The sequence below is a fragment of the Podarcis liolepis genome (assembly GCF_965112155.1).
Source record: "Podarcis liolepis genome assembly, chromosome: 7".
Classification (NCBI taxonomy): Eukaryota; Metazoa; Chordata; class Lepidosauria; order Squamata; family Lacertidae; genus Podarcis; species Podarcis liolepis.
This window is the reverse complement of record NC_139561.1, coordinates 47,603,429-47,616,450: the sequence shown is the minus strand read 5'-3', so window position 1 is coordinate 47,616,450 and position 13,022 is coordinate 47,603,429. Positions and strand designations below refer to the sequence as shown.

At 43.3% G+C, this 13,022-nt stretch overlaps 1 long non-coding RNA gene across 1 annotated transcript in view; it reads right to left on the bottom strand.

Annotated features, from left to right (window-relative positions):
* LOC310712256 overlaps positions 1-11,844 on the bottom strand; it is a 46,231-nt gene extending 34,387 nt beyond the window's left edge. Inside the window, exons 1-2 of the long non-coding RNA XR_014528813.1 lie at positions 11,821-11,844; positions 8,023-8,135 (exon numbers count right to left, since the gene is read on the bottom strand). This is a non-coding gene — a long non-coding RNA (uncharacterized lncRNA). The remainder of the gene's footprint in view (positions 1-8,022; positions 8,136-11,820) is intronic.
* Positions 11,845-13,022: the final 1,178 nt, after the last annotated feature.

Below are 13,022 nucleotides of genomic sequence, written 5' to 3'. Positions count from 1 at the left end.
GTGATGCCAAAATTCAGTGCCCCCACATCTCATGCCACATTCTAAATAATAATTGTGGTTTCCCCCTGCAGTGCTCCTAAGGCTCCATGCCCAGTGCCGCCAAACCAGTTGCATTCCCCTGCATCTGCCTCTGCTCCTTTAGACTTGCCAGCTGGCCCTGGAGATCCTGCCTGTACCTTGGAAGAATTTGACATATTTGTTATGGCTGTCTCACCAGTTCCTTCCCAAACCTTCTTTCCTACCTTCTGTGAACCCTCCTTTGCCAAGATAATCTCCTGGATGAAACACTGCATTGTTGTGGTCATAGAATGGGAGACATAGTGGCTTTGGCTACTTCTGACAATTAAGACATGAATCTCCTGGTTAACATCTTGTACTCCTTAATCCACCTTCCCAATTCAGAAGTCAATGAGAGATGTGTGAGCAACCTCTGCTTCAAAACTGGACATCCTCCTCGTACTCTGCCTTTTCATGCACCTATGGCCAAGGCTCAGCCCTGAGTGATTGGCTTATCTTGACAGGTAGGAACCCTAGGCTCAAATCAGGGGCCCTATAGATTCACCCACTGAGGGGGTTTTTGGGGGGAGGGCAGCTTATTCAGACCTATTTCTGCTTCTATGACAAAACTATAGAACCTGAAATGTCATCAGGAGGCAATTGCAGAGGCCAGGAACTCATCAGGTTTCATTCGCAATGGTCTTATATGTTGCTATACCTTGGGGATTATGGGGCTGTAATTCCCTTGACCCTTGGATGCTTCTGATATACTGCACATGCTTAGCAATATCCAAAACAATTGAGAAACCTAAGGACTTACATAAGAACATTAGAACAGCCCTGCTGGATGAGGCCAATGACAAAGCTGAAAATAGGCATCCATAGCTACAGAGGTCACCTGAGCCTCAAGTGACAAGGTTGGCACAAAGAGTACCTCCAAACAATGTACCTGCTCCTTCAGTATGAGTGCAACCCCATTCTCAGTACAAAAGCCACCCACCCACAAGGAATCTTGCCTTCCCAAGGTTCAGACATAGCATATCATTCCTCATCAGATACATTGTTCACGCATAGCAGCCACATCTTAGGCCTTCATTAAACTTCACCTTGCACTCATCCTGGCCAGATAGGACCCTGATGCCCCACCTCTGATAAGGAATGCAAAGTGTTAGAGGCACATGCTTCAGCCATGCTTCCAGGCCCCATCACATCCCCAAATATATCACTGTGAATTCAATAGAACTGATTCAAAATGGGTTCAGTTTTAACCTGAATTAATTTAGGGCATCCAATGTAAGATGCTCTCCAAGGTAACTGGAATAAGTACCCCCATTCCAAATCAGATAGTGGGCATCAGCCTACTGTTAGCTGTAATCTATTGACAAAACGCCAGAAATCTTTATACAAAAATGTTCTCCCTTTGTAGAAGCTTTTATTCTTTTGCATGAAAGTCGGGTGTTCCAGGAACTTGGACTCATATATATGCCCTTCACGTTGTGTTTTTAAATAAAGTTCTTCAGAGTGACACGGCTGTACAGTCTGGAGTTTTGCCAGATGAAGCTTCATTGATCTTTTAGTCAACCTCTGTTTATTCAGCACCTGATATTCTGGACAGTTGTGAAGGAGAATAGAAAGAGCCATAAGCAGGGAAGTGGATTTATTTGTAGAACTGTCCTAACGGAGAAGTCTCAGGGGACACCAGAGTAAGAGATGAGTTTCCGACAGCAGGAGCAAAAATGGCTAAACCGTTTCCAGACATCTCCTCTGTGGACTCGAATGAATTTCTCAGTTTTCAAGAGGAGTACCTGATAGGCGTGTACACTGGTCACAACAATCCGATCTGTATCTCTAACTTTGGAAGGTGGCCAAGTCCTAAGGGTCAGATAGGGATGTCTGGAGAACTGCATTTGGCCCCTGAGTGTGATATTCCCAGCCCCTGCAAAAGGGGGATTGTACATAGGGCCAGCCTACTCTTACTCACTACTATTGCACTGCCACATTCTGACTCACAGAATGTAGCATTGTAGAATTGGAAGGTACCCCCAAAGGTACCTCATCTAATCCCCTACAATGCAGGAATCACAGCTAAAGAATCCCTGTCAGATCCAACCTCTGCTTAAAAACCTCCCACCAAGGATAGTCCACCACCTTCCAAAGTACTCCATTCCACTGCTGAACAGTTCAGCAGACTCTATAGCAGAATTCCCAGGGCAACCAGAATCACCCCCATTCCATTGGAGCAAAAGATTGCTGGAGTGGATCAGGGCCCTTTACTTGAAGAGGCACCTTTTAATAAAAGCGGAGCTTACAATTGAGACAGACCTGATATTCCTATATAAGGCTGCCTATTGCTGAAGAGTTCTTTTCAACAGAGGACAGCCCAGGGCTTCAAATGTCCCTGGTATAGCATATCTCTGGAGAAGTGTGGAAAGTTAAAAAGGCAGCCCTTAGGGATCATAGTAGGAAATCAAGATGGCTGCTGCCTAGTCACTCATTGCCAAGTGTTATGAAAAATAAAAAAGGGGAATTGGTGGTGGGCACTGTTGGGGTGTGATACGTCATTTTAATTATATTGCAGAAGTAGATTTTAAAACCAACAACCATGTTTTTTAAATTTGAATATCATATCTGCTTGAAGATGCACAAAGCCCCCCCCCCCATAGAATTTTCTTGTGAACAGGTCAGACCCAAGGGTCTTGTGCTTTCAGCTGGATCCTATTCCCTTGAAAGGAAGTTGGTTAAACAGGGAAGGCAATAATGTATGGTGTTTAAGCAACATCCCTTTGCACACCATCTCCATTCCTAGCAGGAAGTGGCTGCCAAGCTGCCCTCAAGCATAGCGCTGGAGCTGTGGTCTGTCAAACACAGCAGGCTCAGCATATTATGTCTCTAGTGGGCTGTGGTCCGAAGCAGATGATTAATCTGTCAGGTCTTACTGGAATGCTTAGGCAACCTGGCTGGCAAAGGCAGGAAGAAAGGTCAAAGCGTAAATTACACTTGCAGTGGGTTTAAAGCAGCCCCGTATATTAACCAAGCTATTCCCAAGTGAACACCTCCCTGCTTCCCTTGCACTTAACACTTTCCCTCTAATTTGATCACAAAAAAGTCTCTAATGGAGATGCAGCTTATTATTATGACTCAGCCTTTCTTTACTGTGCTTTTTTTTTGGCCTAGAGGATAGATAAATAGATGGGTAGGTGATGGATAGAATCCAGCCAGTGTTAAGCATGTTTAAGTTCTACTGATTTCATTTAGAAATTTAAGTAGGTGGTGAAATTTTACCCCAAGGTATGAATGAGATCACTGAAACATCCGGTCCAATATTGTCTATCCTGACTGGCAGAAAATCTCCTGGATTTGTGACACTGGTCTTTCCCAGGAGTGCTGCCCGATCCTTTGAGCTAGAGCTTGAACTTGGAACCTTCTGCTTGTGAATTGTGTGTTTTGCATGTGAGCCACAACCAAGGCATGAGGAAGAATCTCAAGAGCCACAATTCTGAAGTGGAGCACTTCAACCAGTTTGTCCAGACTAGGGCTGGAGGAGAAATTTGATACAGGTCTCATTTAAACCCAAATCTCTCAAATGCACAATTTCCAAAATAATACGCAAAACAAAATTGGCACTTATCCAAATTTGACAAAGAATTTCGGAAACCAAACACTGTTTACAAAAATGCATATGTTAGGGGAAAGATTCGTGGTGCGACCTTGGCGCTAAGCTTCATTCTGAATGGTGCTCACCACAAATGTATAATTCCCAGAATGCTTTGCCATGTCATCTCATTACTATTTTCCAGAAGATTTCAGGACTTTAAAAAGTTTGCTGTACTTGCTGTTCTTGACACACACAAAAAGACCACCAAGTGCTGCATTTTCTAGTGAAATTTCACTGCAGGTTCTCAGACCTGCAGTGTTTAAAACAGTCAAACAGAAATTACCATAATTTCAAGGCAAGGGGAGGGAGATAAAAACACTGATGACATTTTTTAAAATATATATATATGAAAGAGCACGAAATGGTAAGAACAGTTTTGACTCAGCCTCATATTAATACGCAACCTTACAAGACGGCGCTTCCTAGCACTTACTTTACAGGTTCTAATTACATTTCCATCTAAACTTCTCCTGAAAAGAATATCTCCTGTGTATCCGACTGTGGGATTTGCAATGCTAATGAAGTCAACACCTGGCACAGTGCACAGCTGACACGACTCCCATCTTCTCTCCCCACCACACATATTTTTGTCGTCTTCTTTTGGCAGATTTCAAATCTGTTGCTGTTTCATCTTAGTCTAAAACAGGAGCAGGGACCTTCAGGGCTGAAGGCCAAATGTAGCACCCCTGGCTTCTCTTACATGGCCTTCCGGATTCTCCCAAGGCCATGCACCTGCCCAAGTAACATCCCTCACCCTTCCTGCTTTTCTTGTGGCTTTTTGCACAGCTGTAATGTGTCATTGAACTCTGATAATGCCTCTTTCTCACTTGGAAGGGGGACGGGGGGGGTATGTCTTTCTGTGTGTGGAAACTAGCCCACTGAGTAAAAACCCCAACAAAGATGATTTGACGCATGTTACAGCACATAACCGTGCCTACTGAATTGTCATGAAAGCAGCGAGGGGGCGCACCCTTGAGTAACCACCCAGCAGAGCTCTTCAAAGTGATCAATAAGCTGTTGGCACCTATATTGGTTGGATAGGGTCTGGGACAACTCAGAAAACCTCTCTGAATTGCTTACTGGGCACTTTTGAGACAAAACTTTGTGGGATCAGATTCCATTTTTGCAGCTTTGTGGGATCAGATTCCATTTTTGCAGCCTGGTGGCATGGACAAGGTGCTTGCAAGTATATGCCCAACAGCATGCTCTGTTGACCCTTGCCCTTCATGCCCGATAAAGGCTAGCTGGGGATATGACTGTGTGTTCAAAGTGTGGTGAATGGGGTGGTGCCTGCCCCCTTGATATTGCAGCCACTCTGGGGGGGGGGCACCCTGGACCCAACAGAATTTAACAAGTACTGCCCAGTTGAATTTATTCCACTTTGGGGCAAGATGCTTGACAAGATCGCGATGGAGTGCCTGCATGATTTAGCACTAAAGAGTGGGTTTTCTGGGGGAAGGCAAAACTGCTCAGATCAGACCTGTGCCTAGAAAGCACAAGACAATCAGAAAATTGCTCAGACAAGTGGAAATGTGGATGAACCCTCACATCACATCTAGAGACAGTTTCACAAGGTCTGGTCAACGGTTAAAGATGATGGGAGTTATATTCCAACAACAGCTGGAGGGCCACAGATTTCCCAACCCTACTTTATAGTCCCTCTTGATCAAAGCTATCCAATGGCCAATCTCTGGGTTTAGAGTTTAGCAGCTCTAAAATCTTATTGCCCCGGGGGGCCACTAGGGGGTGCATCGGAAGATGGCTGACAATAACATCTCTCCGACCCACACGAGGTAATTTGGAGGCTATGATGGGGGTAATTAGCCTCCTTACCCCCCCCCCGGATGGTGGGGGGGACTGCCCTTGCCTGCTGTGCCCTACACCACCCCCGAATTTGTGGGGGTGGGGGCACTAGGCACAAAGCCCTCCTGTGGGATTCCGGCACTCCTGGACGCCGTCCCTGATCCGCGCCACTAGCTGCAAGAACTTCAAAAGAAACAATTTGGATGAAACTAATTGCACATATTTCAACGAAGAAGGGGGAGTAAAGACTGCTGACAGAAGAGATCTCTGATAAAACAAGACAAGAATAAATCATGAGAAGATACGCCAAGATACGGTATGGCAAATGACTGATGGGGGGACGGGACTTTCCTTTCTTTCCTTGTGTGATCAAACAAGAATCCCTTCCCCTCACGAGTCATAAATGTCATTTTAAGGACTTAAGCTGTGGATTTAAGACTGTGTGGAGATAAACTTTCGAACCAAAGCATTTTTTAAGAAGAGCGTGGAATGTACAAGAGCTCTGGAATGACGCAGTTAAAATTGCCGTCGCCATATTGGGAAGTTCTGTCAGAGGTTATGAGTCTGGGAGGAGAAATAGAGAAATAGAGCTGCTTTTATACTGTGGGTGAAACTCCTCAGAGGGACTCAAGAGCGACAGTTTTGCGAGATAATGATGGAAAGAGTGATGTTATCTATGAAGGTGATGATATATGAAAACCATCTCGATTTGAGGATTGGAAGAACAAAAAAATTCACACAGGATTAATATTAGTGTTTATTGGCTTAAGGAGACTATCAGAAGAGATCATAAAGAAAAAAGAGAAAATATATGAACAAGATGTAATGTGGAAACAGCAAGATAAGACTGGATAGAATTATGAACTCTGGACTGATTTGGTCTGATTTGGACATTAATGCAGTAGCAATTCGGATCTTGAAATATGGGTCCCCCCAACAAAATTTAAAATTCAGCTTTGTAATTCGGAACTTATGTGATGTGATTTAATTTGATTTGATTGGTCGGTTAATAAAAAATATTTTTTTAAAAAATCTTATTGCCCCAGACCCATGGGTTTCCAGTTTAAGCCCCATTTGGAGGACAATTTCAATTCTGTTCACAGTTCATAGAATCATAGGGTTGGAAGGGACTCTGAAGGTCATCTAGTCCAACCCCCTGCAATGCAAGGATCTCAAAAAACCGTTACCTATCCAATTTGAAACCATAGTGGACCCTGCTTAGCTTTGCAACTGTGCTAGCAGTTTTATTGCCGCACCACTTAATTCCCACTTTCCAAAGCAATATATGAATCGACACACAGCCACCTTTCAACATTTTTACTTCTCTGAATTTTGAAATGCAGTTTGCCTGCCAAGGGATGTGCACAAAGATGCACATGCAAAGGTGAAGTGTGAATACAAATGCATGAATTAGCAAAAATAACACGTAAAATGCACTGTATTAGGGAACTTGCTTTGCAAAAATGTTAGAAAAATTGAATGCATTTTTATGGAGTATTTTTTTTGTAAAGGAAGGAAGGGGGAAAAGAACTTGCAAGCTGATGTAGAAATGTGGGGAACTGAAGACTGAAAAAAATGAGAGAAACAAAAACTGATATAGTCACCTCCTCACAATGTCAGGTCATGATCATACCAATTTCAGGATTTCCCCTGCCTTCTAACACATTTAAGAATTGGGGCCAAAGTCTTCCAGGTGCAGCCATTTATGTTACAGGAGGGTATGGCTCTTCTGAAATTAGCCACAGGTCCATTGCCTGAAATATACTTTTTGGAACTAGATGATTCAAGCCAAAAAACATCAGAAAGCGAAGTCAAGATCTATTTTAGACCTGAAGTATTGGAAGAGAGTGAGTCATAAATGTTGGGAAAATGCATGAGATAATAATTGTAAATTGTTTTGATATATCATGGTTGGGGGCAGAACCATCAAAACAAGACGTATTGTCACAAACGTGTTATTAAGAATGTGAGGGAGAACCTAGAATTTTCTTTAAGAGCCCTTAGAAAATCTCCAACAATGCTGAAGCTGGGGTTTTTGAAATACCACCATCCATCTTTCCTAATTATTTGCTCTCTTTGCATGTCACTTTCCCCATCTGTTAGTATTTCACATCTAAGCAGATAAAAATATTCTCTACATGTTATGTATGCAAAACTGAGAATATGATTTAGATCTCCCAGAAAACTGTTAAGGAATCCCCCTACCTCCATTTTATTTATTTTTTTAGGAGGGGGCACTTCCTTCTCAAACACTTTTTTGGATTCGAAGAGTAGAACAATGAATTTTATAAGCTCAAATGCTCTCATTGGGGTGTATGGGGAGCTAGGGGAGGGGTAGTACCTCTGATGGGGGACATGTCAGGCCCCTTCTGGGGTGGTAATAATAATAATTTATTATTTATACCCTGCCCATCTGGCTGGGCTTCCCCAGCCACTCTGGGCGGCTTCCAACAAAATATTAAAATACAGTAATGCATCAAACATTAAAAGCTTCCCTAAACAGGGCTGCCTCAGATGTCTTCATCTAGTTCATCCAACTTTTTTCCCACCCTGCATTCAGCTCTCACCTGTGGCTTTTAGAGGCTGTCAGCATGTGACAGCGACCACACCCTGGGAATGGTTCTGACTACACCAGGTGAGGGTAGCAGATTGTGGTGTTTGCCCATTCTTTTGAAAATGTCTGTACAGGGGGAAAGAAAGAGTTAATAGGCAGACCAATAGAAAAGCCAGAGGCAGAGCCTACCTGTTTATAAAGGGGCTTAGCCCGGAGGTTGGTTGGTTGGTTGGTTTGGAAAAGGGAGTTGGGAAAGCAGTTGGCAGACAGATGGAAATAGAGAGACAGTTAGTGCAGTTGGTTCTTGTGTGAGGGGAGGTAGAAGAGTTAGAGACAGAATAAAATAAGACTAAGAGGGTAAAGGGTAACAGCGTTTCGAATGCATTAAAGTTTATTTGTGTTTGCAGTAAACTACAATCTTCATTGTTAACTTAAGAACCTGACTGAGACTAACTGGGGAGCACCTGGTTGGTGGCAGTGGATTAGTGGTGTACGGGTCAATAGTCTGTGAGGCGACCGGGGGCTCCGTACGAACGCCACACAGATGAATCGCAATCCCTCAGAGAAGACAGGCTCCAGTGGATTGAGCAGACAGACCAACAGTGGATCCAGTGCTCAAGAAGGCGGTTTCTGCATGTGTTATAGGAAGAAGTGATGGGCAGATGGGGCTCATCAACCTGGGGAGAAAAAATATCCCGCCTTGCAAGACATTTTGCGGAGAAGAAAAAGCCAAGGAGTAAACCCTACACAAATGCAGAGTTGAGTCCCCAAGATAGTGGAATGGTGTTGTGGTGCTCATCTTGCTTTTCATGCCAAGGGAGCCAGCATTTGTCCACAGACAGCTTTCCGGGTCATGTGGCTAGCATGACTAAACCGCTTCTAGTGCAATGGAGCCAGAGCACATGGAAATGCCATTTACCTTCCCGCCGCAGCGGTATCTATTTATCTACTTGCACTAGTGTGCTTTCGAACTGCTAGGTTGTCACAAGCTGGGACAGAGCAATGGGAGCTCACCCCGTCATGGCAATTTGAATTGCTGACCTTCTGAATGGCAAGCTCAAGGGGCTCAGTGGTTTAGACCACAGCGCCACCCTGCGTGCCTGCTTCTGACAACTCCTGCAGCCAAGCTGGTGCCAAACGTATTGCTCTGCTTTCATTTGCAGCACAAATCAGCCAGCCCGAGGGAGGGGTCTTGTCATCTGGGCAGCCTAAAACCTCCATACACACTGCCCAGCCTTGTGCCCAAGAGAGGTCACTGCAAACACAACGGTTTGACTTCACCTCCAAAGATGCACTCCATTGTCTTTTAAGCCAGACGGATGCCAACAACAGAGCTCTCACCTTGATTGTTTCATGAAAAACATTGTTTTATCTTTTTGACCATGTTATGTTTTTCCTTTGTGTCAAAGATAAAGGAAAGCTAGGGATTTAGTATATGAATAATTTTCTTTCTTTCTTTTTAAACTTCCTTTCCTTTACCCACAGGTTTCAGTGAGAGTCCTGCCGCTTTTATTTTCCCCCCACATTTGATTAAGAAATAAATATGATGTGCTGCCTTTTGTAGCTGAGTGAAGAGCTTTTGAAATGTGGAACCTTGCTGATGCTTAAGGAAATGAAAGTTGTGTAAGGATCGTAAGAGAGGTTTGATTTCAAAACGTAATGAGAGAAGAAAAGCACCTTGCAGGTTGAACTGACAGATGAATTAGCTCTTTAGGAGTCTCATTTTGAAGGTTTGATCAAAGTGATTTGGACCACAAAGTTATGCAGTATGCTGGCTGTCGAGGCAAGTGCAGTGATCCATGCAAGCAGAGGCTTCCCCACTCTCTTCAGTGTTGCGAAATGAGTTGGGAATATTTTCTGGTTGCTAGAGGGATGTTTTCAAATTTCTTCTCCAAAATTTCCGCCCAGATTTTGAGGCTCCAAATTACCTAGTCTTGTTTTCAAATTGGAATGGATGCATTATTTATTAATTATGGTTCTAACACACATTTGGGATGCGGGTGGCGCTGTGGGTTAAACCACAGAACCTAGGACCTGCCTATCAGAAGGTCAGCGGTTCGAATCCCCATGACAGGGTGAGCTCCCATTGCTCGGTCCCTGCTCCTGTCAACCTAGCAGTTCGGAAGCACACCAGTTCAAGTAGATAGATAGATACTGCTGCGGCAGGAAAGTAAATGGCGTTTCTGTGCGCTTTGGTTTCCATCACAGTGTTCTGTTGCGCCAGAAGCGGTTTAGTCATGCTGGCCACATGACCCAGAAAGCTGTCTGTGGACAAATGGTGGCTCTCTTAGCCTGGAACAAGATGGACGCCGCAACCCCATTACTGGACTTAACTGTCCAGGGGTCCTTTACCTTTACCTAATTCAGAACTAGAAATGGTTTTAAACAAACAAAGAAAATGACTTTACACGAGGGAAATGATAATTTTCCTTTAAAAATAGGAGCCAAGCAACACGCCCAAAATGCTGTTAATTAGGCACAGCAGCAGCAACAAGAGCAACCTGCCACAACAACCAGCCACAATGGCCAGCATAAAACACTGCCACAACAGCAACCATCACCAACAACAACACATCTTCATGTCAGATCTATTTTGGCCCTTATTTGGAATGAATTTGCATATCATGTTTAACCTTGGACTTGACACAATTCAACTTTGGACATACGAAATTCAGGAAAAGAGACAGAGAAGTTGGACTATCTGATCGAACTGGAGCCAAACCTAAGTCTTAAGCCTGTTGGGATTTGTCTGGTTCTTTACTGGGAGGAAAATGTGAATAAAGGTTATATTGTAGTAGAAGGGAAAAATCTTGAGCTGTTTTTACTTAAAATGTGTACATTTAGCAAGACAAGGCAGACATATAAACAGTGTGTTCCTGCATCCTAAATGTCTAGACAGTGCAGAAAATGTTAATAATTGGAGAAATGTTTTAATGGGCCTTTTCCCTCCTAAGGAGAACATAACATGTCAGGGTTGAAAGTGCCAGCATTGCAACTATCGTATTACTTGAACTTGATGCAAGTGATTTCCTATCCAAGTCTTGAAATATAAGTCCTGAAGTTATAAGGGAATAAGCTTCCAAAAATCTCTCAAGTTATGGTTAGCAAGACCTCTGAGTTAAACAACTGAGAGGTGTGAAATCCATGCATCCTTTTAGTTTTGCACTGTTTTTCTACACGACATACATTTTAAAATACAGTGGTACCTCAGGTTACAAATTCAATTCGTTCCAGAGGTCCTTTCTTAACCCGAAACCGTTCTTAACCTGAGGTATGCTTTCACTAATGGGGCCTCCTGCTGCTGCCATGCCGCCGGAACGTGATTTCCGTTCTCATCCTGGTTCAAAGTTCACAACCCATAGCAACTACTTCTGGGTTAGCAGAGTTTGTAACCCGAAGCATTTGTAACCTGAAGTGTTTGTAACCCGAGGTACCACTGTAGTCACTTTTTTGCATTTCGTACCAAGCTGCCTTTACAACAGGGGTGGGAAAACTTTGCATTCCAAGGGTTGCATTCCTTCACTGGGAACTTTATGGGAGCCGTATGGTCAAAAAGTAGGTAGAGGAATGGAAGTGACTTACCTTTTCCCAGTTGAATACATTTATTATTTTAAAGCTGAACAAAAGTATACTTAGTTTTTCATTTATGTTATGAAATCTTTGTTCCTTTTAATTTGATCAGAGATTGAACATTAAACCCATTACTGCAATGAAGCAAGATTACCAAGCTGCTGCTTGATAGCCCAGAGAACCTAAACTCATTACAGATTTCCTTAGCTTACATATTGTTAGGGACTTTCATAATACATACCAGGATACCTTATCCTTGGGGTCCCTTCCAATTCAACAATACTGTGATTCTGTGAACATGAAGAGATGTGCTCATAAAACCCAGTCTTTGCCTCACCAATCAAGCTATCTGGAAATTTCCACTTTCTTTGTCTAGTTGGTTGGTTTCAGGTACATATTCTAAAAAACAAAAGATGTCCCAGAGGGAGGGTTGCATGAAGCATTTCCTTATTTCACCCTTCTGAAGTACATTCCAAGAGAACTTACCTCAGAGGATGAATTCCCCTGTTCTATCTCTTCCAGCCCAACAAGCCCTACCTCTCTTGGGGTATGTGTGAAAAGCAACCCTTCCAGCTCTCCCCCAAATCTCAAATGGCACTTTGGCTCCCAAGTCCCAAGACTTCATGCTACCTTTCAATTCCCTGATGTTCCCTTCAAGCTATGTGATCCCTCTTCTACCTTTAAGTTACCTCTCCATATCTCCTTTTATATGACAGCCTTAGGAATGTAGAAGTGAATATTCTATTGGCTGCATTGCTCTTTCTGAGCCATATATTTGCTTTGTTTACTTTCCGCACAACTGAGGTGCACCTTGTGTTGACCCTACATGTCACTCAGTTCTTTTTTGACGCATTTGCCAAAGGGACTAAGTTGAAGCCATTGGTTGACTGCTCTCCTGTTGCTCCAACCACATCAGGTCAGGGCCACCCTACCATTAGGCAAAGTGAAGCAACCACCTCAGATAGCAGATGCTGGGAAAGAGTGAAAACAGACTCCTAGCTGTTCTCCCTAAGTACCAGGGCCATTCGCCTCTGTTGGAGATCATAGTCATGCATGCAAAGAACTACTGAAATAACAACTAAATATGGGGAACATATGGGTCAAACTGAATATATTATGATGCTCACTTATGAAATGAGTCAAGTTGCAGCCATCCTGTCCCTTGGCATCATGGATAATGGCCACTGATGGTAGGTCCTCTATTAATGACTGCTGAAGTCAACTGAAAAGACTCCTGTGATTTAATTTGACATTTTGAACAGCCCATTAATGTTCAGAAAGGTCAAGATCAACCTGGTGTCTCTCCGTCCCTTGGTTGTACTTGTCTTCCATTGTATGAAACTATCCTGTCCCCCATGAATTGTCTGCACATAGGAAATTTTTATCTGGACAATGGGTTGCAATGAATCTCTGCTTGCTCAGGGATTCATTTTTCTCACATTT